The sequence below is a fragment of the Acinonyx jubatus genome, chromosome A1, assembly GCF_027475565.1.
Source record: "Acinonyx jubatus isolate Ajub_Pintada_27869175 chromosome A1, VMU_Ajub_asm_v1.0, whole genome shotgun sequence".
Lineage (NCBI taxonomy): Eukaryota > Metazoa > Chordata > Mammalia > Carnivora > Felidae > Acinonyx > Acinonyx jubatus.
Window position 1 is genome coordinate 61,638,859 of NC_069380.1, and position 25,433 is coordinate 61,664,291.

The 25,433-nt window shown below is 35.2% G+C and overlaps 1 long non-coding RNA gene across 1 annotated transcript in view; it reads right to left on the minus strand.

Annotated features, from left to right (window-relative positions):
- The window catches only part of LOC128314498 (uncharacterized), a 143,637-nt gene that overhangs the window by 63,685 nt on the left and 54,519 nt on the right, over positions 1 to 25,433 (minus strand). Inside the window, exon 4 of the long non-coding RNA XR_008296215.1 lies at positions 5,969 to 6,045. This is a non-coding gene — a long non-coding RNA (uncharacterized LOC128314498). The remainder of the gene's footprint in view (positions 1 to 5,968; positions 6,046 to 25,433) is intronic.

The window sequence follows — 25,433 nt, forward strand, 5'->3', positions numbered from 1 at the left end:
AACACACCACATCTGGAGGTTTACAGGCTTGGGCATTCTGAGGACCAGCACATGATTTCGTGGAGAGCAGAGAGTGCCTCCCCGCAGCTAGGGCATGTGTTACCCCCAGATACTCCTCAGAAGAGGTGTTTCGGCACAGAGTGACCAGAAGTGCCACACACACCTAGTTTCATCAGATTCTGTCTCTAATCCCTCACACTCCAAGGGCAATAAAAAACAGTCCAGGAGATAAGTGTAAGCAGATGTCATGCCACTGTCCTTCTTGTAAAAGATAACACATCTAAACTGAAATATTTATGATATTGTAAGTGAGACTTTCAGTAATTTATAGATTTATTAAGGATTTTTAAATACTAATAGCTATGGCAGCACTGCATGGAAATAATGAGAATGAAAAAAATCTAAACATAAAATCATGGTTCAAATTCCTGTTAAATTAATATACTTTAATTTTAAGTAATTTGAATTGGGATCCCTAGCCAATATGTTGTAAGTGGACTTGGTTCCCCCTCATGAAGTGAGCTCTGAAACTATTTCTCTCCCTTTGTTGCCCCTATTGCTTTTGTTAAGGAACTTGCTTTTTCTCATTTGGAATCTTATCTCTTTACCCATCAAATTGTTTTTCTTTGCAGAATCTTCTGTTTCCCCTCCCTGACATTTTTGGCATTTCTGATCTCAGGAATGGGCCAGAAGTTTCTCAAATGGTTCATGTGAGATCAGGAAAGGACAAGGTATGTTTCAAACATGTAGCCTAAGTATACACACACACACACACACACACACATACACACACACACAGCCCAACTTTAAAAAAGCTTTTTTTGCTTTCTTTGCCATTTTTAATACTTTATATGGTACATCTACTGGACCCTTTCATTGATCTGTTTTTCTTTTCTTTTTTTCTTTCTTTTTTTTTAGTTTTTATTTATTAATTTATTTATTTTGATGGGGGCGGGGCAGAGAGAGAGGAAGAGACAGAATCCCAAGCAGGCTCTGCACTGTCAGCTCAGAGCCTGACTGGAGGTCAAACCCACAAACTTGAGATCATGATCTGATCTGAAATCAAGAGTCAGATGCTTAATGAACTGAGCCATGAGGGTGCCTCAGGGCTCTTTCATTGATCTGCTTAAATGATAGGTAGAGAGGATTATTTTTGTTCTCTACGAATGTATAAAGAAGAAAAATAGACCAATTGAGTGGAAATAAAGAAAATACCACAAGAGATTTATACTCTTATCAATGGGATAAGGGATGAGGAAAACTCTTGCTTCTAGTAGATATAAGTTCAATGAGTGCATGTGGTTAATACAGAAGACAAGCCCAAACATTTTCGTATTTTATAGGACAATTCAATGACTAGACACTCATTTTTTAAAATAGCCTTGCTTATTTGTGCTGAAAGGAACCATGCCACTTTATCCTACACAACATTTGTCTTCTGAAATCTCAGAAGATAGACAAAATTAAATTCTGGACTTACTGAAAATTTCACATAATAGAAAATCACTTCCTGCTTATTTGCCTATACACATTTTCTGTGTAAAGGCAAAACACTACTTTATTTAGTGCTCTATACATTTGTTTGTATTTAGCCAACCTCAGAATTTGGTTTTGTAAAAGATGAATTGTTCTTCCAAAGTGATTATTTTTATTTCATTGCTCTACTACATGTACACATGTAATAGGTATCTTCATATATTATACATATATGTACTCTGTAAAAATTTTCCAGTTCATGAACAAAATCTTTAATATATTTTCTCATTTGTGGTCTAGAATAGCCCTATGATTCATGTTATCATCTCTCTCTCAAAGTTGAGGAAACTAACATTCTAAGAGGTGAAATCTACTTGCTCAAATTCAAACCAATCGAAACAACTTCTGAATTACAGTCTCAGAACTTAAACCTCATCTTTTAAAAGAAAATGTCACTTTTTTTCACAAAAACACAGTACTTTCATTGCTTAAGTTTCTTAAAGTCCTTTCAGGTCAATCTTCCCTTAGATGAATAAATTAAATATTTTCTGATCTTTCTAGTTGTGTTACCAGTAGGTTCTGCTTACACAGATTAAATTTGGGTTTTTGATCTCCTGTAGCAGTTAAATGCCAATTAATATACAGCATCATCCAAGACAGAAATCCAGACTGGACTTAACCGAGAACAGCTTTCTTGGAAGGGTTAATCATATTAGAATCCCTCCACCTAGGCTCTATTATAAAGCTTTTAGGTAAATAACCCAATGGTAAAGGAAGATGAGAATAGCATGTATATTGCATTTCAAGGTTTTACAAAGAGAAGAAATCTTCTTTCCAAAGAGTAACTGGTCACCGGAGATCCCAGGAATCAACTAACCTGTCCATTAACCTACAGGGTAACTCAACCTGTAAACTAAAATATCTAATTTCTAACAACTTTAATGCTTGGGGTTGTGGATAAATGCATGGCTACTGAGCATAACACCAGAAATTGATTTTATTTTCCCTAAAGAAAGCACTACAAAGACTTTCTGTCTAGTAACTGTATTTATTTCATGCTCTAGGCCCTGATCTTACAGACAGCAATTGCTCAATTTTTGTTTTTGTCAGTGTTTGTACTTCATTTTGGTTCTGTAAATTTTAGATACAGAAAACAGAGTTAATCAAATTCTAAAGCTATATGCACTATCATCAGAATTTGTGCTGGTTTCCTCTCATTTTATTTAATTACTACTGCAAATCCCTATTTTTACTCCCATTTGTTTGTATACTTATTAATTCAAGAAAATATTACCCCGCTTTGAATTAATACTAATATTACTAATTAATCCCTAAGGGGATCCCTTAGTATCCCCTAAGGGATACTGCAGCCATTTGGAGGGTCTGCCAAGTGTGCCATAGATTTGTCCCGGCAAAGAGAAGACACAGTAGGCCCAAATAGACACAGCATAAGCAAAATCAGCCGTGGGTCTGTTACTTCTGGCCCATAGGTGTCACTGAACTAGAGGGACCAGATGCTAGATGACAAGCAGTGGGTCACTCAGTCATGGAGGATCAAATTCTTGACTATTGTTAGGTGATTTTATGGTGTGTAGATGCACCTGATGGGCAATGGCAAGGGAGTATACTCTATCCATTACTAGAACCAGCGTGATGCATAAGAAACTGCTTTCTGCAAAATAAGGCATCTCTCTGGCACACACAAGGGCCTTGTGGCAATTGCTTGCAACTGCCTACCTCTGCATGTTCCGGGGAAGACCAAAGGACACTCTGTGGTGGTTAAGCTTGTGAACACCATCTATGTGAGATATGCAAGCTTCCCATTCTACCCCACCCCACTGATGGACATCCAGCTTGCCTACAACTCCCCACATCCCTGCTGAGGTCTCTTCTTAGACATATGTGAGACTCTCACTGGGAAAAGTCAAAAATATGTAAACACTTAATTTGAGTGAGTTTGCATCAAATTGCTCTGCAGCATGCCTGTAGCAGTTTGTATGCTCAGCATCCATGTTTAAAATGTTTACATTTTACTAACACCTAGCATTGTCTAGATTTCTAATTATGAACAGTTTAACAGGTGTACAATGACAATTTTCATGCCATTAATTACTAATGAGTTTGTGTGTCTCTTCACATGCTTGTTACCCTGTCTGTCCCTAAAGACTCCATTTTGTTCTGCTGAGTTATCTATCTTTTCTTACGCCAATACAACACTTTTTTTTCCTAGGGCTTTGTTTTAGCTTTCAATAGTGTTAATTTTCTTTCTTTTCCCCTCTTCTCTGAGGCTGAACTCCCTCTTGAAAAATACTTCTCTCAGATTCTACTTCTAACCCTTCACTCTGCAGGTAATTCAAACTGGTCTAAGAAACAGAAGGGACAGATGTCAGAGTGCTGTATTCCATTTCTTACTCATCGTTCACTAATGAGATGCTAAATACTTGACATCTCAAAAGTGCCAAGTCTAATACGATGCTCCTTAATATTGCCCATTGCAAACATGGTCAATCTATAGTACTTATATTAGTAAATGACTGTTCCATTAATACAATTCTTGAGGCAATGAACTTTGGAGTTGTCTCAGTCTTTCCCCCTTTCTCTTACTACATGTAATTGTTTCATTAGCAAATCCTGTCAATTATATGTTCTATAAGGTGTACAGCTGATTCTGGACAACCCATTGTGACCAATGGTCTCTTACATTTTAACGTTACTTATGATATCAGAGACATATTTTCCTAATAACTTATTTTACTTTCTTTCATTTTTGTTCTTTGTTTAAGTTATCACTATTCTACACTAAACAGAAGATAATACATTATACTTAATGGAGAAAGATTAGAAATATTATCTTCAAAATCAGGAATAAGAGAAAGATATCAATGATTACAACCATTTAATCAATGATTAAAACCATTGTGGTTTTAGTCAATGCTCTCAGGGGAAAAATAGCTGTAAGTATTAAAAGAAAAGAAAAAAATATCATTACTTGTAGATGTTATGACTACCTTATTCAGAAAAACAGCAGGATTTATATGATTAATGCATAGTAGTAACAAGAATTAAAAGGAGAAGTCCTGCTGCAGATTTAAGTTAGGGACTTTTTTTTTTAAGAAAGTTACTTCAATCATGGAACTGGATGTTCACAAAGGGAATGATGTGAATATAAAAAAAGAAATCCAAGACTGAGCCCTGAGGCACTCAAACACTTAGAAGCCGAGAACATTATAAAGAACAGTGAAAGGAGGCTAAAAACAAGTGCAGAAAAGGGAGAAAATAGCTTGAATGTGGTCCTAGAAATAACAAAAAATAAAGTCTTCCAAGGGGAAGAAATTGATCAAATATGTCATTGTTACTAAGTCAAAGAAAATGGAAACTGAGGGTTGACACCAGATGATCTTTTACATCATTGGTGACCTTGAGAAGAGTCATTTTGGTTAATAGTGGGAGAAAAAAAACCTAACTTAAGTAATTATGAGGAATAAGAGAATTATAGACGTAAGCATAATATCTGCTTCGATAAGTTTTCTTTGTTTTTAGGATGATATAAAGGACAGCTTATTTATTTGCTTATAAAAATAATGTAGTAAAGGGAAAAAGACAATTTTCTAAAGTTTATTTTTGAAAGAGAGAGAGACACAGAGTGAGCAAGGGAGGGGCAGTGAAAGAGGGAGACACAGAATCTGAAGGAGGCTCCAGGCTCTGAACTGTCAGCACAGAGGCCAATGCAGGGTTCGAACTCATAAACTGCAAGATCACGACCTGAACCAAAATCGGATGCCTAACCAACTGAGCCATGCCGACACCCCAGGAAAGGACAATTTTCATAGGCAGAAGATATTAAAGAGAAATACTGGAGAGAGAGAGGCAAACCATAAGAGACTCTTAAATACAGAGAACAAACTGAGGGTTGCTGGAGAGGGTTGGGTGGGGGAATGGGTTAAATGGGTGATGGGCATTAAGGAGGGCACTCTTCCAGGTGACCACTGGGTGTCATATGTAAGAGATGAATCACTGAGTTCTACTCCTGAAGCCCAGACTACACTGTATATTACTAACTTGCTTCTAAATAAAAAGAAAAAAAAAGAAATACTGGATATAGGTACTTATTGCACATTGGTGTCTCTGAGAAACAGACACCAAAATATGTATTTTCATTCATATTTATATTGTATTTTGGGGGGAGTGTTCTGAAGATGAGGTCCTGCAGGCAGGATGGGCTTCGTGGGAAGGTGACCTGTGTGCAATTGTACAGAGCCTCATGCTCAGACGGGCCTCACTCTTAATTTTACGCTCTTCTCTCACCATTTGGAATTGTTAATCATTTTTGAACAAAGGGCTCTACAATTTCAAATTGCACTGGGCTCTGAAAATTACATTGCCAACCCTGTCTGTAAGAGCGCAAAAGATGCAGGACTGGACTTGCAACAAGGACCTCTCAATCTGTGCTAAATTCGAGTGAGGGAGCAACAATTTTATACCCTTTACTCACCAGTCACTGGAAGCTGGCTGTCCTGGAAAGAGGGTACAGCTTTGGGTAAGACAGCTCTCTTCAGCAGAGCCTAAACACTGGACAGAAACAGATGAGGGAAGTCAACCACCAAAATTACAAGCAACTAATGAAAAAGTGCTTCAACTTCAGAAAGAAATCACGGCAGGAAGCAATGAAACCTACTACAGTATTTGAGGAGGAGAAGGGGGATGTAATGCACAAGGTCACCCTGAATAGGAGTACACAGACTTAATTATTATAATAGGAGAGACATCAATGATATATGCTAGTAAGTGGGTAGAACTGGAGGTGGCAGTTTATGGAATTTTTTTTTTCCTGATTGCTTCACTGTATTCAATGAAATGCCAAGCCAGGTCATCAATTGAGAGTAGGGTAGTGAGTTAGATTTGCAGTTTAAGAGAGATAGCATGAAGAAATATGCTAGATCACTCCTAAAAGTCCAGTATTACTCTAACAAAATTTCTCAAAACAGGATTAGAACTACTGGGTTGATGTTTTGTGGGATGAAGAAGTAAAGAAAACAATTAAAAAATTCTAAGAAGGAAGTCTAAAGCTTAAGAAATGTATGTGTTTTCATACTGAAAAGGTCTGTGGAGTTAAAAACATGACTTAAAAAAAAAACCTCCTTATAGACACATGTCTGTGCTTTAAGAATAAGATAAAATCATAAAAACATGGAGGGAGAAAGGAAAGAGATTACCTACAAAGAGACTGTGAACAGATGGCATGCACCTTCTAATTAGCATCATGAAACTCTAAAAGATGTCAGACAAGTGCTTCAAATATCTGAAGGGACATCTTTAGAAACTGGAATTACATGTTCAGAAATATTTTTATCAGTGAAAGAAAATAAATACACTTTCAAATATTCAATTACTAAGATCTTTTTCTTCCATGCAATTTGCTGTGAAATTTGCTTGAGAAAAACCTGCAATAAATAGAGAGGTCTCAGAATGAGGAAGTCCTGGGGCTCACAAAACAGAGACTCTAAGCCCAGAGAACATCTCAGGCTGGCAGAGCTAAAAGAAGCCTGGGCAACAAGTGCTCTATTTTGGGGAGTAGTCCAAAGAATTCTAGGAGAAATATTCCTTGGGATAAATGTTGATTGATGGTTATTTTTGGAAGCCTGAATAATTATAAATAATGTGAAAATTCACTATTCTTCTATTAATAAAGGGAAAAGAGAAAATAAGACAAAGTCAAAACAAAAAGAAATTATCTACCAGAATTATAGGTTTCAAATATGAAACAAATTATTTTGGAACACAATTTGAGCACTGAAGATCAAATAAATCCATGTGACTTTGATGGCATGCACCATCTTCATGAGAGGCACAATTATCTTAATTCTAATATCCAGGTAAAGCAGAGGAGGAAATGGAATCATAAAACATTTGATTTTACAGCAATAAATGAATAAATATAAAATAAATTACATAGTCTTAAACTCTGTTTAAAACAAAGATTTACAATTTTAGAACCAAGCAATGATAAAAAAATAAAAATGTAACTAGAATTACCAATGAGAATATCAACATAGATGCATCTTGATAATGTAAAAGTAATGGTATAGCTGCCCATCAGGAGGCACAAAACAGTAGGAGAGTTGGAAGAAGGGACTGGAATATGAATACGTCTACAGTCGTGCTTCAGAAGACAGATAAAGGAAATGAAAAATCAAAAATAATGTAACAAATAACTGCATGGATGGCAAAGTGAATATTGAGACAAAAGGAAGATAAGTAAAAAGGTTTAACTTTCATCTAGAATTGGAAAAATCAATGAATAAAGATACCAATAGCTTATTCAGAAATATCTCAGCAATAAGAAATAAAAATCCATTCTGAATAATGAGAACTGGTAAAGAAGATGAGGAGTGGAGATCTTCTCTATGGAAGACATTTATAATATTTGCTTATATTTTTTTCATAAAATGCTTTTTAAATTTATTTATTTATTTATTTATTTATTTATTTAGAGAGTGAGACAGAGTGGAGCAGGGGAGGGGAAGAGAGAGAGGGAGACACAGAATCTGAAGCAGGTCCCAGGCTCTGAGCTGTGGGCACAGAGCCTGATGTGGGGCTCAAACTCAGGAACCAAGATCATGACCTGAGCTAAAGTCAGATGCTTAACCAACTGAGTCACCCAGGTGTCCCTATAATATGGTGCTTTAATTTAAAAAAACAGAGTGGAATTGCTGAACTGTATGTTCAATTCATGTTTAGCTGTTTAAGAGGCTGACAAACTATTTTCCAATATTTGGTACCATTTTACATTCCCACCAGCAATGGCCATTTCCATTTCTCTACATCATTACCAACACTTGTTACTGTCCATCTTTTTGATTAGCCATTCTACCAGGTATGAAGTGAAATCTCATTGTGGTTTTAATTTGCATTTTCCTAATCACTAATGATATTGAGTATATTCTCACATGCATATTGGCCATTTGAATATTTTCCTTAATGATATGTCTATACAAATGTTTTGCCAAATGCTTCATTGGGATTTTTTTTATTACAGAGTTATAAGAGTTCTATATATATTAATAAAAGTTCTCTATCAGTTATATAATCTGCAAATATTTGCTCCCAATCTGTTGTTTGTCACTTCACTTTCTTATTGGTGTCTTTTGAAGTACAAAGGTTTTAATATTGAGATAGTACAATTTATCTTTTTTTTTTCCTGTATTGGACTCTGGTGTTGTAGTTAAGAACTCTTTGTTACCCCTGGTCACAAAGATTTTATTCTAAATTTTCTTCCAGAAGTTTTATAGTTTTGGATCATATATTTAATTCTAGGATCCATTTTGAATTCCTTTTTTGTATGTGAGACCAAGGTCTTAGTTCACTTCTTTGCATATGCATATCCAGTCCTCCCAACATCATTTGTAAAACAATAACAGCAACACCAAACATAAACCACCTATCCCTTCGCCACCAGATTGTCTTGGCACCATTGTCAAATGTAAGGAATAATTTCCGAATTGTCAATTCTCTTTCACTGGCTACACATCTATCTTTGGAGAAACACTATATTATGTTGCTACTGTAGCTTCATAGTAAATTTTGAAATTGGGTAATATAGATCATTTAACTTTGTTCATGTTTTTCAAAATAATTTGGGGTATTTTTAGTCATTGGAATTACTATATACATTTTAAGAGAGGCTTGACAATTTTTACGAAAATTCTGCTGGAATTTTCAGAAAGAATGTGTTGAATCTATAGATCAATTTGGGAATTGCCATTTTTATAATAATGAGTTTTCCAATCCATAAAGGTGATTTCTTCTGTGACCTTGCTTTACTCAGTTATTAGTTTTAGTAGGTGTGTGTGTGTATGTTCCTTTGGAATTTTCTAACAACCAGATCATGTCATTTGCAAATAAAGCTTTATCCTTCCTCTCCAAACTAGATAACTAGAAGTCTTTATTTATTTGGCTTAAAACTTCCGGTAAAATTTCTAATTAATCATATTTCACTCTATTATTTGAACTATCATGAGAACACATCCTGCCCTCAAGTATTAAATCCCCTGTCATATTTACCAAAATGTGAATATTTCATCATATGCATGGCTGATGAAGTTATTGCTGAACTGATATCTGCCTTGGTCCAGAAATCACATGTTAAATTCAAAGTCACATAAACATATAGATATTAACATCTTATCAATTACATGTCATCCCCAACTGACATATATCTGAGATATCCAATTTATATATTTTAATTGATATGTAAACTTCCATTCACCTTGCAATTATGTAATAATTTCTATTTTTATTGTTATGCAATAACAGAAAGGGAGAGTCCCAAAATGCTTAACAAAAGTACTAAGTATGTCATTTTTTGACAGGAGCTTCCTATGTAGCCTCATTTGCCACTGTACAGTCATTGCCTCCATACAAACTTTTTATCCAATCATGAATAAGTATCCCTTTGTAAAATTTGCATCCATATAGTTTTCCATGTTTGCACATATACAAAAACTCTAATTTCTTTAAATAATTATTAAATATTAATTTCCACATACTATTTCATAATGTAGATATATCCATAAATACTTGACTATTTCAGCCATCCCTTTAATCATAAGCATTAAGGTTATTTCCAACTTCTAATTGCTATTATGCAAATTCTAAGGCAATGACATTCTCATACAGGTCTCTTCTGCACACAAACACTTCTATTTCCAGAGTGTGTTATAAGGGCATTACCAGGTTATGCACACACACACTTTGTAAACACTTTCTAAATATTTAGTTACACACACACACACATAAACTTTAGCAAGTATTTGTGTATCTGTGTTTAAAACTTTAGAATGAAATCTGAAAAGATTTTGATCTAGCATCAAAATAATAAATGTGATTATCTCTGGGTAAGGGATCCTATTAGGGATGGAAATCAAAGGAATTTTAGCCTTTTCTAACATATATTTACAGTCTACATTCAAATTTGTTACTGTGAAAATGGCTTAAAAACATAAAAAGTATAAAAATGTGTGTTTAGGCATCTATAATCATAAAGGAAAACAAAAAACCTGTTTAAGAAAATTTCTGGTACTATAGTTACCTGGGACATATTAGACTTGCTAGACTTGAGAGAAAGAGAACTGACCAATCATGACTAAATGGTGTCCACCAGAAATATTCACTAATTTTCCTGTTTCTGGAAGTGTTTCTCATCCCTGCAGCAATTTTCTTGTGTTCATGAAGTTGGTCATAACACTGACCTGCAACAGTTTGTGTGTGACTAGACCACTTTGTTGTGGGGAATGAGTTTAATATTCATGAAGCCTTTATTACATGGCACTGGTTTAAAGGTACAACATTGGCAACAAAAGATGATATAGAACCAAACTCAGACACAAAGCAGTGCATATCTTTAACCTCGATATAAATGACAAGAATTTCATTAAGCCAACTGCCTAGTCTTTTCAGATAGTTGAATATAAATGTGGACCTTGTAAAGAAATGCATATTAATACTGTTATAAAAGAATGTATAGTTCGATAACTAGAGTTATTAGGCTATTTATTTCAAGGAACATTATACATCTAGGAAATGAGAGTTTTGTCCTCAACTGTTGTCTTTCTGGACGAGTGCTTGGCTACAGATTACTGCCAACTATACTTGTAATGGAGTACATTTGCAGTTACTACAGGATTAAGATTTGTCATTACAAGTTACGAATGACCAATTTCCCTTCACAATTGTGTAGTAATTATTGTCAAAACGGAACATCAGCACAACCACTTAAACACATTGTGTATATATTTTTTTTCCTTTTCACAGAAAACAAATGATCTCTAAAATCAGCTATTACCGTGGCTAATGAACACTTTGTCACAACATAAAGATCGCCTGAATTTCCCTCTGGACCAATCTCATTAAGTCCAAAACATAACATAATTTAAATATCTGATTTATGATGCACCAGCACTGCTTTCTACATGGAAGGCCTGTCAGAAGACAGTTAAGGACAGAAAATTGGTCGCTTAATTTCACGATTTCCCTCACTCTGTACTCTCTGTATTTACCAAGTTACTGAATGCTGTCCATTATTTTCTCCTTGCCCACCTTCCCCGTTTCTGCTCACCCATGCCTTAATTTTTCTTGAGTGCAAACAGCCTTTTGGTTTTTCTCTTATGCTTAGTCTTCCTTTACCCAGTTACAAATGTGCTACCTAGGGAAAATCATTTAAAACATAAAATTTTTCAACTTAAATGTCTTTTCATTAGTGTCTTCCCACTGATTTGTGGATAGTATTGTCAAACTAGATACATAATTCAGGATATCTGTTGATTCATGCAATCAATATTTATGAAGTATCCTTCCTAGCTAATTCTCTCTCTCTCTCTCTCTCTCTCTCTCTATATATATATATATATATATATTTTTTTTTTTTTTAAGTTTATTTATTTCAAGAGAGACAGAGACAGCACAAGTGGAGGAGGGGCAGGGAGAGAGGGAGACAGCAAATGCCAAGCAGGATCCACGCTGTCAGTGCAGAACCCAACATGGGACTCAAACCCACAAAACCATGATATCATGACCTGAGCCAAAATCAAGAGTCTGATGCGTAACCGACTGAACCACCCAGGCGCCTCTCTCTATATGTTTAACCCATAGTTTACTGTTGTGTTTACATATTATAGTCAATAGGTGGCCTGCTTAGAACAAAACACATTTATTCAGAGCTAAGATCTGAATTTGATCTAGTCTTGATTGCTCCACTCTGAGCTTCAGAATCTTCACTTCAGAGACCCAGAAATCTTCATCAGTCTCCATGTCTATAGCTATGGATATTTTAAGGCTCTGTGTCACTACATAGACTCATGTAATTGTTTGAAGTGCAGCTCTGGGTCAATCATGGCAAAGCTGTTTGCTCCGTCTTCTTTTGACTGCTTGGGTAGTGCCATCTTCTTTCTCCATCTCTGCTGTGTGGCAGACCCAATTCTTCCACCATAATGGGTGAGAAGTTAGAGGGAGTGGATGGTTCTTCTTAACTGTACTTCAAACACTTGGATTACTTTATTTTGTAATTAACTTTAAAAAATTTAGAAAAATTTATAGATTTACAGAGTTACTGTGAAGGTAGTGCAGAGAGTCCTCATATGTTCAACATCCAGTAAGCTCAATTATCAGCTTCCTGTGTTAGGATAGTAAATTTAATTAGGATGTTGTGTTAGTATTGTTTGGGGTTTTTTACAAATTCTTTGAATCTTATGGATACATATCCTTTATTAGACATCTATCTCATAATATTTTCTCGCAGTTTGTGGCTTGTTTTTCGATTCTTTTAATGGCACATTTTACAGAGCAGAAGTTTAAAATTTCAATAAAATCCAGGCTATCGATGTTTCCTTCATGGATTATGCTGTTGGAATTATGACCAAACTCAAGGTAATGTAGATTGTTTCCTATTTTTTAAAGAATTTTCATAAATGTGAATTTTACATCTAGGTCTATAATCCATTTTGAGTTAGTATTTGTGAAAGATCTGAAGTCTGTGCCAAGATTTTTTTTTTTCATACAGATATCTGCTTGTTCAGCACCATTTAGGAACAATCAACATCTTAACAATACTGAGTCTTCCAATGGATGAAGAATATCTCCTGATTTATTTAGATCTTCTTTGGTAATTTTCCATCAGTGTTTTACAGCTTTTCATATACAGATCCTACACATATCTTGTGAGATCAATACTTAACTGTTATTTTTAAGGCTGCTATTTTAATGAAATATTTTTTTTTTCAAATCTCAATTAGTTATTGCCGGTATATAGGAAAACAGTTGATTTTGTACATTAACTCTGTATTCTGCAATCTATTATTTATAGAGCTTTTGTTGTTGTTTATTCTCTTTGATTTTCTAGATAGGCAATTATGTGATCTGCAAATAGGGATAATTTTATTTCTTCTTTCCTAATCTGTATACCTCCATTTCCTTTTTATGTTGTTGCCCTATTGTACCAGCTAAGAATTCCAGTAGGATATCTAGTAGAAGAGATGAGATTGGACATACTTGAATTGTTTCTGATATAAGGAGAAATTGTCTATCTTTCACAATTACCTATGAAGTTAGCTATAGTTTTGTTTTGTTTTGTTTTTAGCTGTTCTTTAGCAAATTGAGGAAGTTCCCTTTCTTTCCTAGTTTGAGGAAAATTTTAAGCATGAATGGATGTTAGGTTTTGTCAAATGCTTTTTCTGTGTTCATTGATGTGATCAGTAGATTCTTCTTTAGTCTTTGCATGTGGTTGATTACATTGATTGATTTTTGAATGTTGAATTAGCCTTGAATACTTGGAATAAAATCCTTCTTCATTGTGTATACTTCTCTTTATACATTTTTATTTCTTTTTAAAATTTTTTTTTATGTTTACTTATTTTTGAGAGAGAGGGAGACAGAGCATGAGCTCAGGAGGGGCAGAGAGAGAGGGGGACACAGAATCTGAAGCAGGATCCAGGTTCTGAGCTGTCAGCACAGAGCTGGATGCAGGGCTCAAACTCATGAACCATGAGATCATGACCTGAGCTGAAGCTGGATGCTCAACTTACTGAGGCACCCAGGCACCCCCATTTTTATTTGTATTATAAGTTTATTTACTTATTTTGAAAGAGAGAGAGGGAGAGCGTGTATGAGAGCAGGGGAGGGACAGAGAGAGAAGGAGAAAGAGAATCCCAAGCAGGTCCCATGCTGTCAGCATAGAGTCTGATATGGGGCTCATGAACTGTGAGATCATGACCAGAGCAGAAATCAAGATTCAGATGCTGAAGCCACCTAGCAGCCCATCTTTATACATTTTCAATTCAATATGCTAATAATTTGTTGAGGATCTTTGAGCTTATGTTCACGAGAGATACTGCTATACAGTGTTCCAATTTTGTAATGTCTTTATCCAGTTTTAGTGTTTGGTAATGCTGGACTCATATAATGTATTAGGAAGACTTCTATCTGCTTCTATTTTGTGGAGAATTGATATAATTTTTTTCTTCAATGAACTCACTAGTGAAATTGTATGGACCAGTTGACTAATTTTTTGAAAGTTTATTTACTATTTTTTAAAAATAATTATTGGTTAAACATCTTTCATAAATATAGGGCTATTTAGGTAACCTGTTCATCCTTGTATGAGTTTTGGTAGTTTATGTCCATCAAGAAATTGTTCCACTTTATCTAAATTATTTAACTGTGGGCATACAAATATTCATTGGATCTCTTTATTACTGTTTTTTTTTCTGTTCATGGGATCAGTAGTGATGATTATTCATTCTTTTCTGATATTAAGAGTTGTGCCTTTGTTGGATAGCTTGGCTAGAAGATTATCAGTTTTACTGATCTTTTCAAACAAACAGCTTTTGGGTTTGTTGATATTTTCTATTGTATTCCTATTTTCAGTTTTATTGGTTTCCGCTCTAAGTTTTATTCTTTCCTTTCTTCTACCTGTTTTGGCTTAAATTTCTCTTCTGTCTCTAATTTCCCATCAGGGAAGCTGAAGTTAATGATCTTATATCTTTCTCACTTCTAATATATGCATTTAACATTATAAATTTCCCAGCACTGCCTTTCTGCCTTTGCTATTGCATAGTATTATACATTGCATTTTAATTTAGTTCAAAATATTTTAAATTTCTTTTCAGACATTTTCTTTGGCCCATGTGCTATTTTTCAATGTGTAAATTGCCAAATATTTTGGGGTTTTCTAGCTACCTTTCTGTTGACTGATAGATAATTCTATTGCTGTCTGAAAATGCATTTGTAAGTTTTTACTTCAAATTTGTTAAGTCATTATGGTCAAAATAAGTTCTATCTTAGTGAATATTCCCTACATGTTTGAAAGTAACTTATTTTCTGCAGTTGTTAGATAATATGTTGTATAATTTTAATTATATCAAGTTGGTTGATACTGCTGTTCAGGTCAACTATATCCTTACTGATTTTATGCTGTTTGATCTACCAATTACAGAAGGTATTGAAGTCTCCAAGTATAATAATATATTTGTTTATTCTTCTTGTAGTTTTATTAGTTTTTGCCTTGTTCACTGTGATCCTCTGTTGTTAGGTGCATACAGATTTAAGATTGGTATAACTTCTTGTAGTATTGACAACCTTATCATTATGTAGTACATTTTTAATTTCTGATAATTTTCCTTATTCTAAAGTCAGCCTTTTCTGAAATTTCTCCAGCTGATGTTAACTTGTAAACTCTTTCTCCATTTCATTACTTTTAACCAAATGAGAGGAATGCCCTTCCCCCACAGCTCTGAAACAAGTTTCTGGTGAAGTTGTCCCTCTTGGAATGCAGACTTTTGTTGTAGAGTAGGTCCTGGTCCTATTTTACAAAGATTACTCCTCCCCTAAATTTCCAGAGTCACCAGGGGATATTTCTTGGCTCTTAAGCATGGGATCCTGATGGGGTTCCTAGAGATAAAACCCATGAAAGTGTAAGATGCTTCCTAAGATTACAGCCCCTGTAGTGTCTCATTCTCAGGCTAGTCTTCACAAAGCCTCCAGCAACTTGCCAAAGTTTCCATTTACATGTCTCTACAAATGTATAGCTCCAGCAGCTTGTGCTCCAGGGAAGCAGATCTTGGTTATGACTCTCTGGATTTTCCTGTCTCCAGAATTTTTTTTTTTCTGTCTCCAGATTTTGACGTCATATTTTGTCCTGCAAATTCAGTTCTCTAAAAGGACAGTTCTCTGATAGGTCAGTAGTCCAAATTTTCATGTTGTGAAGATGGGAATGATAACTTCCAAGATCTTTACACCTTGGAACTAAAACCAAAAATCCATCCAATCACTTTTTAAACCACTTAACCTCTTTTGAAAAGTCAACTGTAAAGATACCCAATTTGTTAAGTGCATATTGGTGAAGTAGAAAGAATTAAGATAAAATATTTGCACAATGCTCTTAATTACTTTGTTGAATAATTTAACTCTGGGATTTATAAAAAGGATGTGAAAGAGTGTAATATGGCTTATGTTTGGAAGATATTTGGAAATAAGTTTCAACTCTAATAGTTTGACTCTAGAGCTCATCTCCTTCAATGGTGAATATAGTCCATCTTTGCCATCATCCCTATAATCAATATAAACCATAAACAATATCCTGATTAGTGCATATGCCCTGGAATTTTTGAGCCTATAATATTTCGGAGTCACCATGTGTGATAGTTAATTTTATGTGTCACCTTAACTGGGATAAAGGGTGCCTAGAGAGCTGGCAAACATTATTTTTGGGTGTATCTGTGAGGGTGTTTCCAGAATAGACTAGCATCTGAATCAGTAGACTGAGTAATGAAGATATACACTCACCAATGTGAGTGCACACCATCCAATCCAGGGGGACCCTGAAGAGAGCAAGAAGGTCAAAGAAGAACAAAGTCTCTCTATGCCTTATTTATCTGTGACATCCATCCATTTTCTCCTGCCCTCACCATAGGAGCCTCTGGCAGGACTTCAGACCCAGACTGAATTTTATACTGTTGTTCCTGTTTCTCCAGCTTGCAGATGACAGACTGTAGAACTTCTCAGCCTATATAATAAGGTATATATTTATATTTATATGTATATTCATATTTATATAAGTATATGTTAAAATATTAGTTTTGTTTCTCTTGGGAACCCTGACTAATATGCCATGTGATACACAACACAGTCTATCTGAATTATTGGAAGTAATTTTTACTATCTGTGGAGAAATAATATTTTTTGATATAATTTTTATATATTTTTACATACATTTTAAGGATTAGCTGATAAGCAGAGTTATGTGTATTTTTGGTGGAACACACACTGCTTCTTTTTTGCTCTTTCTTTTCTTTTTTGTCCTGAGCAAGAATAACAGTATGCATTCATATATTGTGTAGTATTGAGAACGATTTTACACATTACCACAGCATGGTGAAATCTCTAAATATTTAGTAAATTATATATTAAATTAGCGCACTGTGGTGTTTATAGATTATGGAGAACACCTGTGTAGTCTACATTGTAGTGCTCAGTTCAAACATAATCATTTAAAAATAACACATAAAGAATCAAGTAAGCTATTTTCCCATGAAACTAATGGTAAATCTTGGCTAATATTCAGTGGAAAGTTCAGTTATAGAAACGATTCAGTTTAGTGAATATAAAACCAGTATAAAACAAATTAATTCAAAATCACTTTTGGAAACTACATTTCATAACATAAATATCATCTGAATATACTTCAGCTTAAATCATATACTCTTTTTGAGGAAACCAAAGTTTTAGATTTAGAATGTAATGCAACTTGTTAACAATTAAAAAAGATGTTGTGTTTATAATTGGAAAGACAAGGGGAGATGTGTTGTTACCTAGGGGTATTCATCAGAAAGATATCTCCTTGTGATTGACATTAATAGGAGTTCCACATGTGTATTTGGGAAAGAAAATCTCCCTAATTAGTGTTTTCCTCCCATACACTTCATTTCTCATAAGGTTTAGTTGATGAGCTGTATCAGCAATACAGTTTTAGAAATGTTTACCAAACAATGAATCGTGAAAACATTTCTTCCTTTGCATTTAGTGAGAAATCCAATATAATTTCATGCATAATTAGAGTTTAAATGATGCCATTAAAACACATAGTACAAAAAAGTAAACATATACATTTCCTATCCCAGAGTTCTAAGTCTTGGTATTTGAAATTATACTCTTTGTAGAGCTAGGAATTAAAATAAATAATGATTAATAAATAGAGACAGAGACTTTTTAACTTTCCAACATCTATAGTTCCATGAAACGTCCTAAAATTAAGTGTCTGTTATTATAAAGCGTGAAGTTATTTGCATTTATCCTATAGAATCATTTTGAAGAATTTAATGTAAATGTAAAACTTTCAAAGTTTTGTAGACCTAGCAAGTTTGAAATGGCTCATTTTTTATTACAGGTTATTTGATTTATTGGTGGTATTACTATGTCTTAGGTATACTTTTAGAAATGAGACTATAATACTCTTATGTTTAGCAGCTTTTTTATTTTATTTTAAAGCTTAACATTCTACTTATATGGAAATTATTGAATATATTTGTCCCTGAGATAATCATCTGATCCTTCCTTCCTTTCTTCCTTCCTCCCTCCCTCCCTACTTCTTCCTTTTCCTCTTTCTCTTTCTTTCTTTCTTTCTTTCTTTCTTTCTTTCTTTCTTTCTTTCTTTCTTTCTTTCTTCTTCTTCCCTATAAAACAATGAGGCTTATTAGAGAGGTCTGGGGACTCCAGCACTTATCATTTTCATCCCTCATTCTCTGCCCATATTATTTTTTCCCCTCCTGACTCTAGTTGCTATTTTCACCACGAGCATCTTTTAAATTAATGTTGTTTTTAATGTAAGAGCTTTATGTATAGCATGCCTTTTTTAGGCAGCACAATGACTCCCCAAACATATCTATAACTTAATCCTGCAATCTGTGAATTCATTATGTTATATGGCAAAGGAAATTAAGGTTGGAAATGGAATTGAGGTTGCTGATCAGGAGACATTAAAATAAGGAGATTATCCTTGATTATCTGGGTGGACTCAATGTAATCATGAGTCCTTATGAGGCAGAGGGAGTCAGCAGCATCAGTGTCAGAAATGCTATGTAAAAAAAAAAAAAAAAAACTAATTAGCAATTCCTGTCTCTGAATAAGGCAGAGGTCATGAGCCAAATAATGTGTACAGCCCACAGAAACTGGAAAAAACAAGAAATAGGTTCTCCCTGAGGGCCTCTGGAAGGAACCTAGACCTGCCAATGCTTTGATTTGAGCCCATTGAGACCTACTGAGGACTTCTGACACCTAGAAATATAAAATGGTAAATCTTTGTTGTTTTTAGACATCAGTCTTGCCAATATTTTACAGTAGCAATGAGAAACTAGTACAATATCCAAAATGTAATTAACAATTCACCCAGACATGCTGACAATAAAATGAATGATAAAGCCCTCCTCCTTGTCTTCCGCTTCTCATTATTTTAGTTTCATCTTCCTACACCTGATTTTGTCTTTCTAAACCCCTACATATATTCAATTATGTATTTGTAAATATTTTTATTTTTGAAAGAGAGAGAGCATGTGAAGCAGGGGAGGTACAGAGAGAGAAAGGGACAGAGGATCCAAAGTGGGCTCTGTGCTGACAGCAGAAAGCCCTATGTGGGACTTGAACTCACAAACTGTGAGAACATGATCTGAGCCCAAGTTGGATGCTCAACTGACTGAGCCACTTAGTCCCCAATTCTGCATCTTTTAAAATCCTTTCAGTTTCTCTGCTTTTTGATTTCCATGTGCATTTATTTTAATGTTTATTTTATTTTATTTTATTTTATTTTATTTTATTTTATTTTATTTATTTTTGAGAGAGAGAGAGAGAGTGAGCAGGCATATGCACGCATAGGTGGGGAAGGGGCAGAGAGAGAGAGAGAGAGAGAGAGAGAGAGAGAGAGAGAGAGAGAGATGGGAACAGAAGATCCCAAGCAGGCTCCATGGTGACAGCAGAAAGTCTGATCTGGGGCTCAAACTCAAGAACGCTGAGATCATGACTTGAGCGAAAGTCAGACGCTTCACGAACTGAGTCACCCAGGTGCCCTCCATGTGCATTCTTGACGGTCTGATTCTCACTTTCATGCCCTGGACAGATGCAATGGCCTACTGAAAAACTCCCATGGCTTCTTCATTCTTGGCATCAAGATGTGCTTTATATGTCCAACTGAGACATAGGGTCCTCAAGTGAGGATTTTATATTTAAAATAGCTCTTCTCACAAATATATTTGCTAACTCACAGTATACTCCCTTTCAATCTAATAAAATTATAGTGATGACCATAATAGTTACTCTTGATTGGATTCAACACTGAATAGACAGTAGGCACCAGTGAAATGTTTCACTTTTATCACCTCATTTTTGTTCTCAGATATCTTACTAATTAGTTATTTCCCTATATTATGATTGAAGACGTTGAAGTTCAGAAAAGTGGAACAATTAACCAAAGGTCACTCATCTAGATAACTGCATAGTCATTGCTTGAAATTAGAGACATATAAATCTAAGACAATACATTTAACCTGCAATATTATAGAAGATGCCAATGACTACCCAGCCCCTAAATCATACAGATAATTCCCTTTTCCGTACTCCCCTACTAGAGCCATAGAGATTTGCCAGGCTGCTTTCAGGTAGCTGGTCATTTGAAAATTTTATTATTTTTAATAGAATAATTTAATAAGAAAGACATTTATATGGTTTCAAACTATATATATATATATATATATATATATATATATATATATATATGTATTTCCAAAAAGAAGTCTCCTTCCTGCTTTACCTTTTCTCACCCATTTCCCACATGTCCATCAATATTCTCTTTAATTCTTTGTACCCTTCTAAATTTATGCAAATACAAGAAAATATAAGCATATATTCTTATTCTTCCTTTCTTACACAAAAAGCATAATATATGTAATATTCAGCACCTTCCTTTTTTTTCTTGTGAAAAATCCCAAAACTACAGAAATATGGAAGATAGTACAGTTATCACCTACATACCATTCACTTAGATTCATCAATTGTTTTGTGCAAGATTTGAAACTGTTGTGAGTAGCATTACTATTAATAACACTTCCAACACCATGTATTAGAATGCAAAAGGAAGCAATACAAAGAATGATTCAAAAGCCAAAGAAATAATTCCAGGTTATGACAGAAAGCAACTGCATTCCCATTATCTGGAGGCAAAATTTGCCGTTTTACTAAATGTTCATGTGTGTACCTAAGTTCTTCCACTGGTCAAACACATACCATTTTTCTAGGCAGTGTTTATTCTAATATCTAATATTAGATTCAGCACCATCACAGAATCTTTCAATATATCACCCCCACCTTGAGGGAAGTTATGGAGCATTTCCTGAGCCTGAATAGTATTTGTGCAATGCGTGACCCTCTAAATGTTGGTACCTAGGGAAGAGGCTCTTCTTTCCTGGATTTAAAGGCCATACTGAGTTTGAGAAAGAATAAGTGTGAATTTTTTTTCTAAAGAAAGTTTCTGTTTAGAAAAGGGGGAGTAATGCTTCTGATCTAAAAAAATTGGAACAAGTCAAATTGAAGCAAAAAAACAAAGACAAAGTGAAAAATAGGAACTTAATTGAAAGAACTCACAAGAAAAGTTTGCAAATTAGAAAAACAGAGAGCATGTTTTTAAAAAGGAAAAGAGAGGTTTTAACAATAAAAAATAAGTTAATAAATTATGTGTAATGATATAAACTAATGAGCACAATAATGGGAACATCAACAACTTTTAATCTACATGAATTAATTTGCTTTTTTGTTTCTAACTTCTCTACATCACATGGCAGATATTAATGCATCAATAACTTCACAATTGGAAGACATGTTGTATTATTCAGGGTTATCCTGAGAAACAGAACCAATAAGGTATATAGATAAGCTATATAAATTTATTTTAAGAAATTGGCTCATGTAATTATGGAAGCTGGCATGTCCAAAATCTGCAGAGTGGCCCAGCAGGCTGGAGACTAGGGATGAGCAATGCTATAGTTCAAGTCCAAAGGCCGTCAACTGGCAGAATTCCTTCTTGCTCCAGGGAGATCAGTCTATGCTCTCTCAAGGCCTTTGATTTTTGGATGAAGCCCACTCACATGATAGAGAACAACCTGCTTTACTCATAGTCCACTATTTTAAATGTCAGTCTCATCTAAAAACATTCTATGGAAGCATCCAGAATATTTGACCATATCTGGTAACACTGCTTAGCCAAATTACCACATAAAATTAATGCTCATAAACACAATGTGACCCATATCCAATTATTGCTTATATGTGTAAACAATAACTATTATATGGAGATCAAAATACTCATGGCTTATAATAACTTGTGATACTGCACTGTCAATTTAGTAAACATCATAGGTTCGGCAAGATACCCCCGCACACATACCAACATACATATGTTTTATTTTATGTGCCAACTTAGCAATTTGGCTAGGTTATGATGCCCACTTGTTTGGTCAAACGACTGTCTAGACGTTGTTATAAAAGTATTTTCCACAGAAAACAGAGCCAGCTTCATGGCTTTAAGACCAGGACAATCACATAAGAGCACAGGCTGAGAGGGAACATGCTCTCGGAGATGAATGCTTTGATGCTGCCATCTTGAAATTCTTGATAAGCTTATCTTGGAACTTATCATGGCTAGCGCAGGCCATCCCTCCCAGCACCTCCCTGCCTTTCTGGAACACTTGTTGCCCCTGGCCCCCAAGTCCTACTTGACCTCCCCCTGCCCACATCTACCCAGTTACTCCTGCCCACGGCCATCCCGAGCAGAAGCCTGGGTATGTAGAGGGTGGGTCATTGGGGGTCAACTGCCCCATGTTGTCTCAGTACAGGGCAAGGCACCAGCTGTCTGGCACCTTGATGTATTAAGAGGCACATTTGGCAGTATCAAATCTTTCCATTTCTTTTGTTTGTTTTTAATATTTTTAAGTTTATTCATTTTGTTAGAGAGACAGATGGGGCAGAGAAAGAGGCAGAGAGAGAACTCAAAGCAGGCTCTGCAGTATCAGTGCAGAGCTCAACAAGAGGCTCAAACCCACATATCACTGACAGATCATGACCTGAGCTGAAACCAAGAGTCCTATGCTCAACTGACTGAGCAACGCCGGCACCCCTTTCTCCTATTTCTAATCTAGGTGTCAAGCATGTCCCAGTCAGAGATTGCAAACTTTTTGTGTGTCATCCATCCGGCAAGAGTTGGGATAGAAAGCTTATGGAAGGACACATACCAGGCTTGACTTCCTCATCCTTACTGGTCATGGCACGTCAGTTCAGTTCAGTGGCTGTACACACTGGCATGAATATGCCAGCCTGAAGATGGGCCCCTTGTTGCCTGCAAAGGTCTGCACTTTACTGGCAATTATCTCCATGCTGCACAATGCAACTTTAAATAGCCAAAAATCACCGTGACAGGTTAAGAGAAAGCCTGTGAAAGAAAGGAAAAACTTCGTATTTCAGTACCCTTGACAACAATGTCCTCCTGCTATTTGAACAAAGGGAACCACATTTTCATTTTGCAGTTGGCCCCACAAACTAAAAGGATCCTTTAAAAACCACCAGCACCTCACACTTTGTCAAACCCAACGGGAAATCATTTGTCGTCATCTAATTCAACCCCGCAGCAGGATCTGACATGGTTGAGCTTTTCTCATTCTTGAAAATCTTTTCTGCTTTATGTTCTTCCTGGTTGTGTGCAATCCACTCTGGCAGTTCCTCCTCTGCATAATTGCCTTATGTGACGTTGACCTGAGCTTTAGTTTTAAGCTCTCTTTTTTTTTTCTATAGACACCAATCTTCCAGGCTCAGCTCATCGACACTCATAGTCTTAAATACCATCTCCATGTTGACTGATTCTCTGATTTATATATTCAAATATGACCCTTCCATTGAGCTGTTGAATTGACCTTTCTGCATGAATGTCTAATAAGCATCTCAACTTCTTATGTCCACAAATGTTCCCTTCCCTCAGCCTCAGACCTTCCCCACTGCATATAATGACAGCATTATCCACACAGCTGCACAAGGCCAACACTTGGCCTAATGAGCATTGTTACGTAGTTATGATTTGAGAAATTTGATTAAATTGGTTCTTAAGAAATGTAATAATGGGAATATAGGATTATTTGTGATGAACTCTTTAGTAAAAGGCGAAAGATTTATGCGATCTGAAGAGAAACCAGAGTATTGTGATGAACTCTTAAAACTGAGTAAAGAATGGGGAGATGAGTGCCCGTTTTACTTCAAAAACCTTCAAAACCATGGATGAGCAGGCAGCTAACAACACATGTCTGCCTACTACTAAGTATACAGAAGAGGATCAAATTTATTTAACGATTATCTATAGAAACTATATGTACATCGGAGTTAAGGAATTTATTAAAACTGTTTGAAGTCTTGGGGCACCTGGGTGGCTCCGTCAGTTAAGAGTCCGACTTTGACTTAGGTCATGATCTCATGGTCTGTGGTTTCGAGCCCCCGGATTGGGCTCTGTGCTGACAGCCCAGAGCCTGGAGCCTGATTCAAGATCTCCATCTCCGTTTCCCTCTGCCCCTCCCCCACTCATGCTCTGTTTCTCTCTCTCAAAAAGAAATAAACATTAAAAAATATTTTTAAATGTTTAAAATCTCTAATTTTTGAAAACTGTGAGCAATATCCAAAATGAAAGACAAACATAATTACACTTATGTTTTGGAAATTGCATTGATGTTGTTGAACATTACATAAAAGTAATTGAATTTATTTTAAATTAATCGTTGGTGAGACTACTTTTTCTTCTCTTAGAAAAAATTGAGTCAGAATCATGCATTGGTTGAGATAGCAAATCAAGAATGTCCAAATCAAACAGATTTTATGAATATTATGGAAATTAACTAAACAGGCAATTATGTCAGCAACAACTTTTTGACTAAATTACTACTCATGAATTTGCCAAGTCATTATGAATCATTAAATTTTCAATCCTTGTGAAAATCTGTACTCAGTAGCATTTTTTTATTTTAATTTTCTTGTTTTTTTTTTACACTGGTTGTAATTTTAGTGATGTTATATAAATGTACTACCCACAGCAAGACAAAAAAATGAGGCAATATATACGAAAGCAGTATGTAATTGAATCTATATTAGATCATTTGTGTATTTTACAAATATCACACAGGACTAATATCTTCAGCATAAAACATTTTGATCAAGAATCAACAAAACATGCTTGACAATACTTTCATTATCTTGGTCATTTGCTTTTAACTGTGACTTTGAAATCATTAAAATGGTAATTATTTTGCTCAACGATTTAAAAACTCATTGATAATAAGATAAGTCTGAAATTGTCTAGGGCCATCATATATATATTATCCTACCAATCTTTTCAG